At 38.5% G+C, this 13,475-nt stretch overlaps 1 non-coding gene across 1 annotated transcript; it reads right to left on the bottom strand.

Moving 5' to 3' along the window:
• Positions 1-205: 205 nt before the first annotated feature.
• LOC130500497 (small nucleolar RNA R71) lies at positions 206-312 on the bottom strand. The gene has a single exon (XR_008939119.1). It is a non-coding gene; the product is annotated as a small nucleolar RNA R71 (small nucleolar RNA).
• Between the last annotated feature and the right edge of the window lie 13,163 nt (positions 313-13,475).

Raw genomic sequence — 13,475 nt, 5'->3', positions numbered from 1 at the left:
ATCTTCTCTAGAACATCCACAAGACCATATCGAGGGTCTAGAGGAATTGATTCCATATGAGTATATTCGTTGCAGACTTTTCCCATTTTTATTAGAAGGGGGAGCCTTGAGGTGGCTAAACTGTCTACCAAGAGGATCCCTGACTAGCTGGAAAGAGATTAGAAATGCTTTCCTTAAACAATTCTTCGACGATACTCGTTATTGGGAAGTAAGGAGGCGAATCTCTACTTTCCGTCAAGATCCTCAGGAATCATTCAAAAATGCATGGGGAAGATTCAAGAGTTACGAACTCGAATGTCCCCACCATGGTTATCCAGAACCACAATTTCTTAAGATCTTTTACAAAGGTGTTATTCTGAGCTATAAGACAACGCTTGATACAGCAAGCGAAGGGAATTTCGTTACTAGAAATCCTATGGAAGCAAGACGTCTAATCGAAAACATGGCGAGAGGAAGGTCCTATGAAGAGATGGATGAAGAAAAGGAGAAAGAAAAAAACATAGTCTCAATAGAAAATACTGAGTTAGCTGAAATAAAAAATTCCATAAATTCACTTCATTCTCTTCTGACAGATCAAAATCCACCTAATCTGTACCCGTACTTCCCTAAAACTCTTCCTATATCAGGTGACGAGTTCGATTTTATAGAAGGATTAGATGATACTGATCCTCATTCTGTATTTAACGTCGACAGCTTTACACGAGACTATGAAATCTGTATACAGTCTCGTACTGGAAGAGAAAAATACAATCTTAAGCAAGCTCTTACAGGAAACCGTAAAATGAAATTCGAATTCAACGGGAAAATAAACAGTGTTTACGGAGAGCTAAATCAGAAAATGGATTCTCTAATTGAACATCTACGGGGAATGGAAGACAAAATTGCTAACCTTGCAACAACTCTAAAAAGAGAGACGGGTCGTCTTCCTGGAAGGACCGATGCTAATCCTGGAGCAAAACGCCAGGCATATGCTGTGATGCTACGAAGTGGAAAACACCTTGAAACGAATTCCAGAGAAGACGTCAGAAATAAAAAACTCATCGATAACGCGGGAAAAAGCAATTCCAACCCCATAAAACTGCTTGATAACAACTCCGACTCAGAAACATCAGAACATAGGAAAAATTCTTCAAGTGAAAAGAATAAGGGGAAAACTATGGATCTGGATAAGGAGAATCCCGATGCCGAAGACGAAATCGACCATCTAGACGAACTGCATATCGATCGATCCTCTGGGAAGGAAAATGATCGACCGTCTGGCACCAGCAGTAGCAATACACAATCTACTGGGATTGAAAGAGTCTATAGAGCTCCTCCCCCTTTTCCTCCAAACAAACCGCAAACTAAGAAAGCATTAGAGCATGCAATCTGCAAAAAGGCTTTCGATAAAATCTATTTCGAGACGTCCCTCAGTGACGCTCTTAAGATAGCCCCTTTGGTGAAAAAGTACATGAAAGATATGATATCCTCAAGTGGAGAACAAAGCGTCATGCTAGTATCAGAGGAAGTAAGTGCGATAATACAAGGAGGGACTTCAATTAAAAGGTCTGATCCTGGTAGTTTCGTCCTAGATTGTAAGATACAGAACGCACGTTTCCCTCGTCCTCTCTGTGACCTTGGCTCTAGTGTAAACCTCATGCCACACTCTGTAGCAGTTTCACTGGGTTATGATGTATTTGTTCCAACTCCTATCACATTAGTTCTAGCTGATCGCTCTATTAGGGTACCTGAGGGAATCCTAGTGGATGTGCCAGTTAGAATTGATGGTTGCTTTATACCAGCAGATTTTGTCGTACTAAAGTATAAACAAGTGCCGAAAGACCCCCTTATATTGGGAAGGCCTTTTTTAGCTACAACAGGAGCAATAATAGATTGTCGAGGAGGAAAAATTGATTTAAATGTCGGAGATATATCAATGAACTTCGACATGGAAAAACTATTAAAACGTCCTCTGATAGACGATCATGCCTTTTACACAGAAGAAGATTCTGAGCTGGAAAAAGAATACCTTACGGATATATGTGCCACAAATTCGTCATAAGATACATTCACTCATGATGAACAAGAAATTCTGAATGTAGATAGCAGAACAGAAGATTATTCGAATCTTATGGACGCAAGTATCGGAGACACAATTGAAGAAGATGATGATTCTGAAATCATTACGGATAAATTCCTTAGGGAAACTATTGATCGTTCATTTTCTTCATCGGCCAAGTGGACTAAAGAAAAAGCACCCAAAGTGGAACTGAAACCACTTCCAGCTGGCCTGAAGTATGCATTCCTTTGCGATAAATCATACCCTGTCATTGTTAACGCTAATCTCACGAATGGAGAGCTTGCACTTTGAAGAAGATGATGATTCTGAAATCATTACGGATAAATTCCTTAGGGAAACTATTGATCGTTCATTTTCTTCATCGGCCAAGTGGACTAAAGAAAAAGCACCCAAAGTGGAACTGAAACCACTTCCAGCTGGCCTGAAGTATGCATTCCTTTGCGATAAATCATACCCTGTCATTGTTAACGCTAATCTCACGAACGGAGAGCTTGCACTGCTTTTAAACAAGCTGCGCAAATATCGGAGAGCGATCGGGTATTCTCTTGATGATATTCCCGGAATAGCCCCTGATCTTTGCATGCACCGCATCCACCTCGAAGAAGATGCAAAAACGTCTATAGAACAGCAAAGAAGACTCAACCCAAATCTAAAAGAGGTAGTGAAAAAGGAGATAATTAAACTTCTGGATGCAGGAGTTATATATCCTATCTCAGATAGTAAATGGGTGAGCCCTGTGCATGTTGTGCCAAAGAAAGGAGGGATCACGGTGGTTAAAAACGATAAAGATGAACTCATCCCCACACGCACTGTCACTGGACATCGAATGTGTATTGATTACAGGAAACTGAATGCTGCTACAAGAAAAGACCATTTTTATTTACCTTTCATCGATCAAATGCTCGAAAGACTGGCTAACCATAAATATTATTGTTTTCTTGACGGATATTCAGGATTTTTCCAAATAGCGGTACATCCTGGAGATCAAGAAAAGACAACTTTTACTTGCCCTTAGGGAACATTTGCATACCGCAGAATGCCATTTGGACTATGTAATGCACCAGCCACTTTCCAACGATGCATGATGTCAATATTCACGGATATGATCGAAGATTTCATGGAAGTTTTCATGGATGATTTTTCAGTTTACGGATCAAGTTTTAAGGATTGCTTAGACAACCTGTGCAAGGTATTGGAAAGATGTGAAGAAACGAATCTCGTCCTAAATTGGGAAAAATGCCATTTCATGGTGAACGATGGTATAGTCCTGGGACACAAAGTCTCCGCAGCAGGAATAGAAGTAGATATAGCCAAAATTGAAGTAATGACTGGTCTACCAGCACCCACAAACGTTAGAGATATACGAAGCTTCCTTGGACATGCTGGATTTTACAGACGATTCATACAAGATTTCAGTAAAATTGCTAGACCCCTGAACAATCTTTTGTGCAAAGAAATTAAATTCGATTTTACGCCAGAATGTAAGGAAGCCTTCGAAGCGCTGAAGAAGTCTCTTATAACTGCCCCAGTCGTACAACCACCCGATTGGAATCTCCCTTTCGAGATTATGTGCGATGCGAGTGATTTCGCAGTTGGAGCAGTTTTAAGACAACGAAAAGATAAGAAGCTACACGCTATATACTATGCGAGTCGCACACTCGACGAAGCGCAACGAAATTACTCTACCACGGAAAAAGAGTTGCTAGCAGTGGTTTATGCCTTCGAAAAATTCCGCCAATACTTAGTTGGAGCACATGTTATAGTCCACACTGATCATGCTGCCATCAAATATTTAATGCAGAAAAAGATGCTAAACCGAGACTAATAAGATGGATCTTGTTACTCCAAGAGTTCGATATAGAGATCAAGGATAAAAGAGGAGTAGACAACGGTGTCGCTGATCACCTTTCCAGGATTCGAGTTGAGGATAAAGTCCGATGATTTCTTTCCTACAGAAAATATAGCTCTGTTGGACACGTCATTCATCGGTCACATATCGCTCCTATCTGACGGATTGCTGGACGAATCAAATGGCGAATCGACAACCGACATTACTGATGAGAGATCAATCATATCCATCAGCGACAGAACATCAACATAACTTATTGACATACCAGTTAAGGTCGCTCGTAATGCTTTGAATCATAATATATCGGATGTCTCTCCACACGAAGCAAACGCGATTGGACGGAAAATCACAGATCGACCTTGGTATGCTGATATAGTCAACTATTTAGCCGCTGATTTTGAACCAGAAAACTTAAAAGGTTATGAACGAAAGAAATTTTTTCGTGAAGTTCAGAGATACCACTGGGATGAGCCTTATCTCTACAAACACTGTTCTGACGGCATATATAGAAGATGCGTCTCTGAAATTGAAATTCCAAACATTATCTACCAATGCCATAGCTCTGATTACGCAGGACACTTCGCCACTTTTAAAACAGTTTCCAAAATCCTCCAAGCAGGATTTTGGTGGCCAACAACATTTCGCGATGTTCATGCTCATATAGCACGATGTGACAGATGTCAGCGGAGAGGAAAAATAAGCAAGAGACATGAGATGGAACAAAAATTTATCTTGGAAGTCGAGGTCTTCGACTGTTGGGGAATAGATTTTATGGGTCCTTTCCCATCTTCTTATGGCAACAAATATATCCTAATCGCTGTAGACTACGTCTCAAAATGGGTTGAGGCAGTAGCTTCTCCTACAAATGATGCGTCCGTAGTTATCAAACTTTTCAAGAGCATCATTTTCCCAAGATTTGGAGTTCCAAGAATAGTCATTAGTGACGGTGGATCACATTTCATAAACAAAGTTTTCGACAGATTGCTTGAGAAACATGGTGTCCACCATCGAGTAGCTATACCCTATCACCCACAAACAAGTGGACAAGTGGAAGTGTCGAACCGACAAATCAAGGAAATCTTGGAAAAAACTGTCCGAATAGATAGGAAAGATTGGTCTCGCAAATTGGACAATGCCTTATGGGCATATCGGACCGCCTATAAAACACCACTGGGCACGACACCCTTTCACTTGCTGTACGGAAAATCATGCCATTTACCAGTTGAACTGGAGCACAAAGCAGCCTGGGCAACCAAATTGTTAAATTTTGATATTAAGCCAGCTGCCGGAGACGACTAATCCAGCTCAACGAGCTCGATGAAATTCGACATTTGGCATATGAAAATTCGAAGTTATATAAGGAACGAACAAAAGCTTATCACGATAAGAAGATCCTATCTAGACGCTTTGAACTGGATGATCAAGTTCTCTTATATAACTCCAGATTAAACCTCTTCCCTGGAAAACTAAAATCTCGTTGGTCAGGACCTTTTACAATTAAGGAAGTAAAACCTTCCGGAGCACTAACGATCGTTAGTGAAGAAGGCGACGAGTTTACAGTAAACGGGCAGCGAGTAAAGCATTACTGGGCAAAACCACCAGATATAAAGCCCCTTTCGCTGCTACTACCCGGTGATAACTAAAAACAGTTACCCTAAGTCGAGCTAAAGACTTTAAACGAAGCGCTGAATGGGAGGCAACCCATTTTTCTTTTGACTTTTATATTTTTCATTTAATATTTTTAACTTTTACTTTCAATCTTCATTTCATTTTCATTTATTTCATCTAGTTAGAAATTTTTATTACTAGCTAGTCACATTTAGATTATCTCTATCGCATTCATTTTCACACATGCATTAAATCGATCGATGGCACGAATGTTGTATCGATCGACACGGGTATGTCGAGGCAACTTCTCATTTAACTCGACATCCGCCTCCTCTTTCCTTATTTCGCAAACCCTAGCCGAATTCTAAAAACTCCCTTTTCTCTCTCGATTCTTGACGATTTCCATTCAATATTTGCCCAAAACCACTCAATTTCAAGCCCTCCATCTGTTTTCATTCGCATTTCTCTCATTATCTAAGGTATTAATCCGAATTTCTCTTTGGATTGGAACCCTAGGGTGTGGGTTTTGAATTGGGGAAAATCTGGTCGATTTGGTGCAAATTTTAGGGCGTTTTAGATGTTTGAATCGATTATCTAGTTGCTAGGATAGTTTGTTATGTTCCAATCCTCTCTTTCAATTCGTTTTCGCATGGACTGTTAAAATTGCAGGTTTCGCGAGTCGCCATCGATCGACACAGACTTTGTCATGTCGATCGATTTCCGATTCTAGGATGAACACCGATTTGATCTATCGATCGACACACACGAGTGTGCATCGGTCGATATTACTCTCTTTCCCGAATCAATGCTAATTTCCTTGTTTCACTTTTCTTTTCAGATGAGTACAGATTCGGACACTGCGAGAGAGAGGAGGACGAAGAGGAGGACTGATCCCGCTGGCCCATCAAACCGCCAGCAACCCCGCGGTCCGAGAGACGACGAAAGGCCTCCATGGCCACATCAGGACAAGACCCCATCACTTACAGGGAGGGTCGCGACTTCTCAGACCCGAGGGCAGTCGTCTCCAGCAGAGAGTGTACCGATAGACCACTCACAGAGCAGTGGGACGACTTCGACAGCCTGCACTACAATGCCTGGATCGATGTCGACATCGAGCCTACACGTTTCATTGACCCGGAGGTCACACACAAGATGCGGATCCAGGATGATCTGTACGCGATGATTGCTCAGCTCGGGTTGGGCACCATAGCCACACACGCCTACGACCTCCACGTTCCGTTGGTCCGCCAGTTCATGGCCTCTGTCCGCCTCACTTACCGCCATGACGGTCCTAAAGTAGCAGGCGACGGCGTTCTCTCTTTCTTTGCTCGAGGGAAGAGATACTCGATCACCATCCCCCATCTTGCAGGTTCTCACCTCTCCCTGGTGCGAGCGGCTTCTGGAAGATCATAGGCACTGGCAGTTGGAGCGGCTCAGCGACTCAGTCTGACGTCCGTCACCCGACCCTACGGTACTTCCTACGGGCTATTGCCAACACTCTGTTGTGCAAGATGGAGCCCAACAAGGTGCGCCTACATGATCTCTCACTGCTCTTCCCAGCAGTGAACGGACTGGTCGATCTCTCTCACCTCGACACTGCGGGACTAGTGGTCCCCAACCTTGGAGCTCTCTTTGCCGAGCATCTGATCTCACTGAAGAAGAAACCCTTCACGGGTTCGGGCAGGAAGAAGGAGAGTGTGGGTAGTCTTCTCACACCGATCTTTGAGTTCTGTGGTGTCCGTCTGGACAGGAGTACCGCAGACCGCCGCCATCTCTTCATGGACGAGCAGCACCTGATGCACTGCGTCTGGCTCAAGGAGAGCCTTATCTGGTTCTTCAGGATGGACCGCCGCTTCCGTCTGCTTCAGCTCCCGCATAGATCACTCACTGATTTCGACCAACAGGTCGAGAGGATCCAGTTCAGGCCTGACGATGAGTTCTTACAGGAGCTCACCACCGAGTCTCGCCTGGAACCAATGGAGCGTGGTGTTGGAGGATCGCAGGCAGCTCCCGAAGCTCCCCTTCCTGACTTCCCGGACATACCAGACATCCCGATGCCTGAGGCAGACTTTCAGAGGACGGTCATGAGTGCCCTACAAGCCATCTGGGCTCGAGTCACGCGACCACCATGTGCGAGCAGGAGGAGTGTCAGAGCATCAGACCCAGGACCATCTCACCAGTACCAGCAGGAGGAGGACGAGGAGGCCACCGACTAGCCTTCTTACCTTCTCTCTTTATCTTTCAGACTTTTTATTTTTATGTTTATGTTTCGGATTTGCAGGATTTATGTTTTATGCTTTTGAACTATTTCGTTTGTTTAATTTTCTCTGTGTTCGGACTGACAACAGAGCTAACTTGAGAGTCAAGCTAGATGAGTGAGTGAGTCCCGTGCTAACACATTATCACACATTCTGTCTTATACTGTCGATTGATACCATCTATGGTACGTCGATCGCCAGAAAAGATAGAAAGGTACGACACTTTGCTTCATTATCTCCATTTCTAACTTTTCATATCTTTGTTCTTCCCTCTTATTATTACACCGAGACGGTGTAATTTAAGTCTGGGGGAAATGTCACTAACATTTATCAATCATCATCTATTTTTATCATATAAACCAACCTATTTTCAATTCTATTTTCCAAAAGTTAAAATCGTTTTTCGAGTCAAAAAGAAAAAAAATAATAATAAAATATATTTATGATTTTCTAAACCGTTCTTTGGCGTTACTCTAGACTTATTTACCACAGATTGCACTAGAGATACCAAAGTGGATCAACCTGTCAGTTAGCCACACTTGCCCTGATTGTTTAAAGGAACCGAAGCTAGCCTCCAACCTAATACTGACTATTTTAGCTTGTCTTGGGGCTTGGTATACATCGGATCGGAACTCTCCTACATGACTGAAAAGGTACAGGTCTGTGCAATTCTGGTTCCCTTCCTTCTCTCTCTTCGGCATCTCGAGATCTAAGTTTATGTTATAAAAGATTGAAATAATTTCTTGAGAGGCAGAGGGATAGGTAAATTACCTGCGACCCCATTATTCTAAATCTCAAGGATGATCACACATTGTGGAAACGAGGGATAGGTAAATTACCAAAGACCCCATTATTCGCTACACTTTGTCAAAAAGTATGAGTTACAATGCAAATGTCAATGAGATAGACTAGATGACCTTTGTGGCATCGAAACCTGTTGAAATTGAAACTAATAAGAGATTCAGAGAAGAGAGATGAGGGGAGAAAGGGATCAGAGAAGACTACCTGCTCAGGAAACTTGTTTAAGTTAAATCCATGTGTCCTTTGATCGATATCCCCAAGGTAAAGCACGCACTTTTATTTTATGCTAAGAAATAAGGCTAGTAGAGGAGAATTTTAGACAAGATCTGCTAAGTTGTTGGATAGATGAATTTGGTTGCTAGACTAGGATAAGGTATAAATGTGCATTTGTGGTTGAGACCGTTTAGATTCTCATGGCAAGGAAGTGAGAATTTTTAAGTTTTCAAAAATAAGAGTCATGTTGTTTTTAAACCTCCTTCGGAGAGACTACTGATTGCTTTGCTTGAGGACAAGCAAAGGAGTAAGTCTGGGGGAGTTGATATACCATGAATTTCACCCGTTTTTAACCATGGTATATAAGAGTTTTCAATCATATTTACTTCGTTTTCATAGTATTTTAGAGTATTTTCAGGCACATGTACTTAATTGAAGAAAGCAATATTTTTAAGGCATTTTTGGAGTATTTTCACGAATGAAAAATCGACCGATAGGAATCATGTGAGGTTGGCGATTAGAGTCACTTACTATCGATCGACAGTGATGGAAGAGTGTCGATCGATATTTAACCATTCGATAGACTACGACTTAGAAGATTTTCGTGTATCACAAAGTGTGCTATTTACACATTTAGTCCATGGCCGACTGTTAGGCTTTATATACTAGGGTTTTGTATCATTTTAGAGGCAGACTTGCCTAGAGACCTATTGGAGAAGAGAAGCAATTTGGCTACCTTAGGAGAAGAGTTAGAGTTGGAGAGATAGATCTGAGACTGCAAAACAGAGAAGATCTTGAACTCCCTTTTTATCTTACTCACTACTCTTTGTGTTCCGTATTTCATATTAAGTTTTATTCAAACCATCATGATCTTGTCTCTCATGAATATGTCTGAGTAAACCTAATTGTTAGATTTAGGTTTCTCATAAGGGTGAATCATGTGATGAGATTGTGATGTCTACTAGGGTTGTTAAAATAGTTCTTTCACTTGGTTGTTCTTAATACTAGATTTAGGATTGATCACCCTTAAATCTAGATCTTAGGATTGAAGAGATAACCAACTGTATACTCTCAGTACCCTGAAATAAACTATAGTGATCTAACTGACTAGACTCATGCGAAAGGTGGTCTAGTTCATTAGAGAACGTGTTCAACCAAATCGATAATGCTTGCTAGAATTACCATCGATCGACACAACCATCGTTGTAGCGATCGATTGTATGAAAGGTGTATCGATCGATTAAGACATAGTCGTATTGATCGACTCTTTTCCGAGATCAACAAACGACAGTTGAGATACGGGATCTAGTAAAGGAGACCCTACTGGTCGTACCAATTGATTGAGTTCATGGACTAAAACCCTATTGTCACTTTCAAACTATATAAATTCATACCTGAGAAATACCTGAATCTAGTTATCTTCCTCATCTAGAAACAACCTTCACTTCATTTACTGAACAATTCCCTTGTTCACCTTAATATTTACTGCTTTAAAACATATTAAACCTTAAGTCTATTTTTAACTCTATTTAGTTAAACCTTGAAGTAATCCTAGAGTCCTTGTGGATTCGATCCCTAAATACTGCATCTGAACCTCTTATTTGAGAGAGTAATTCACTTTTTAGGGTAATTTGAGTGATATCATATATCCAAATAATAACCAAACAGTCGATATATTATATATCCAAAATTATAATCTAATTAAAATAACACAAAGTTTTTTAAAACAAACCATGCATATTGATTACAATATAAATAACAGAATAATTTAAAAAATTTAAAAATATTAATAAACTATCATAATGTAAATAAAATATTATAATGTATTTACTTTATAAATTTTTATATCCGTGCATGAGCACGGGAAAATCACCTAGTATTTATATAAATATGCACATTATAAGATTCCATATATCATATATATGATTATTCATAAGCCCAATAGTGTGATTTTAATCTAAATTAAAACCACCAATTATTTGATCCAATTTATTTAGGTGTTTGATCCTGTAGGATAATATAATATAGTAATGAATTATTAATTCATAGATTATAAGCATTTTCTAGCAAAATATTATAACCACCTAATATTATACGACTGTCGAACGACTCCAACAAGAGTAAGTACAAATGATTTTAGGATATTCCCAATATGCATAACTCTGAACCGTTTTGTGGTATTGATGCAGGGTTTTAAGAAAGCTGATCCAAGCATGGCCCAGGGTTCACTCAGCCCTCTGTTTCAGGGGGAATGCCACACGTGGTTCCAACCCACCTGCACTGCCGCTGGTAATCACTAATCCGGGTAGAGCAGTTGAGTTTATAGAAGTGAGGTTGTGTTAACGAGGCAGAAGCTCTTGGCAGAGGAGTGCAACCACTGGCTTTAATAATTTCATGAACTTACTAAAGCTGCCAAAGACCTCAAAGATGGGAGTTTTATCACAGTAAATGCTTAAATCATTCTCTCTCCCTCAGTTTTTACAGGAAAAACAAGCTTTCTTCACGTGGCTTAAACCAGGCTCATCAGCGACTGTGGTAGGATCTTTAAAGCTCCATCTCTTGATTTTCAGAGTACATCAAACATTCAAGCATATGTGTTCCGGTGTGTCAAAACCCTTTGTCAAACTCTAATTCTGTAACACAAATATTCATTGTATATGCTAAAGACGCCGCCTCTGATGATGTGATATCATATGACCGTATTTTGATCAGGTGATCCAATGAATCTGATGTTTGGAAACCAACTAATACTTTTTTTTACCATAGTTTTTTCTTTTTTATATACAGTTTATGCGAGTCATGAGACGTGAACTGGACATGGAGGAGAAACAAAAAGAAGAATTCATGTCCGACTTCTCCAAGGTGAGTATCGTTCATCCTGTTTTTAAAAAACATATTAATGTTTAACAACGTTTGAGCTGTCTTATTTTGATTTTTTTGGTTATGTAACAGTTTATATATCAAATAGATGTAGGAGGCCTACAAGGATGTTGTTGGAGGAAGAAAGGCGAAGCTGGAGAGAAGGGCTTCGGTGAATAAAAATGGCGACTTTTCAATGCCAACAAGAATTAACTCAACGAAAGAATTATTTTAAGAAAAAATGTGTCTGAATCCGCACCCTGTGCGGGTATAAAAATATAGTATAATATCGATTGAGTTCAAATCTGAGAGAAAGTGAAACAAGTGAGAGTTTTAATGCTGAGACATGATTTGTACAAATCTCCAGGATTAATTAAGTAGGGGTGGACAATTCGTTACTTTTTCGATTCGGTTGGTTTGTTTAGTTCGATTTTAATATTTTTTTTTCAACTTCAGTAAACCATATTTAGTCTGGTTCGGTGTGGTTTATGTACAGTTCAGTTTATATTCGGTTCGGTTTATTTTTGGATCGGTTTAATTAGGCTCTTTGTAGCTTAATTTTTTAGAAGAAAAAATTATGTTTTAAAACTTAAATTATGTACGCATAAACTATGTGAACTAAATTCAATATAAAACTGAAAAAAACTAAAAAAGTCACAAAATGTATAAAAGAATAAAACAAATGAAAGTTAACTAAAGTAAAAAAAATCAACATCATTAGTATGTTTTTAATAAAAGTTAACTATTAAAAAAACAAATGTAACAAAAATATACAGGAGACAGTGACGTATTAAAAAAATGTGATAAAAATCTCATAGGTAATCCCATAGAAACCTACAAAGAAAATGTGATAAAAATTTTAAATATAATCCATAAGTAATATAAAATAAGAAGAACAAATCTGTTTTAAAAAAAAAAATCCATAGAAACCTGCAAAAAATTGTCAAATTTTGTTAGCAATTGTACAATATAAAATAATTTAATAGATTTTTAAATTTTATTGAGACTTACCTTACTATTAAATTTGCATATCGCTATTGAAACAGACAGAAAAATGGTTTGTAGTCAACTACAACTGGTTTTTCGCCTGTGTTATTTATCTGTTAATAGAAAAAACAAACAAATGTAAGAATTTATAAATTTAAATTTTTATATCGAATAAAAATAGACTAATAAGTTAGTATTGACATCCCTTAGGCGCCTTATTTATATATACTCTACCTTCTTTTTTTCTTGTGTTATTATGGGGGATATTTTCATAATAAATGATGTTTATAAATATATTTTCATAATAAATAATAAAACAGTTCAAATAAAGATACTAAAGTTATATTGTCATTAAATGTTTTACAATAAATATGATATAAACTCGTGCAATTAAATCATATTCAAAATAAGGTAATTTTTTAAAAATGAATTAATAAATTAGAAACATTAAGGTAAATTGCATTAAAACAATGTAATAAATATGATTACTTGCACAAGTAATCTGTGTTCAAAATAAGGTAGGTTATTAATAAACTAAAAATATTAAGATAAATTACCTTTAAACTATCATTGATTTATTAATCAACTTGCGCAAGTAATCATAAATAAATGAAGTTATTTTACGTGAATTAACTAATTAGAAACATCAAGGTAAATTACATTTTTAAGATCCATAATATATTATATATATAATAAAGATAATAGTTTTGGGCTTTTTTAAATCTCAAATCACCATTATATTTGTGGTTTTCTAAATAGATAATTGTTTTGGTTTTTCTAACTCAAATCACCATTATCATATAAATTTGTGCAAATAATTGATAGCAAAAATAAGGTAAGT

This window comes from Raphanus sativus, chromosome 9, assembly GCF_000801105.2.
Source record: "Raphanus sativus cultivar WK10039 chromosome 9, ASM80110v3, whole genome shotgun sequence".
NCBI lineage: Eukaryota > Viridiplantae > Streptophyta > Magnoliopsida > Brassicales > Brassicaceae > Raphanus > Raphanus sativus.
This window is presented reverse-complemented; position numbering and strand designations above follow the sequence as displayed.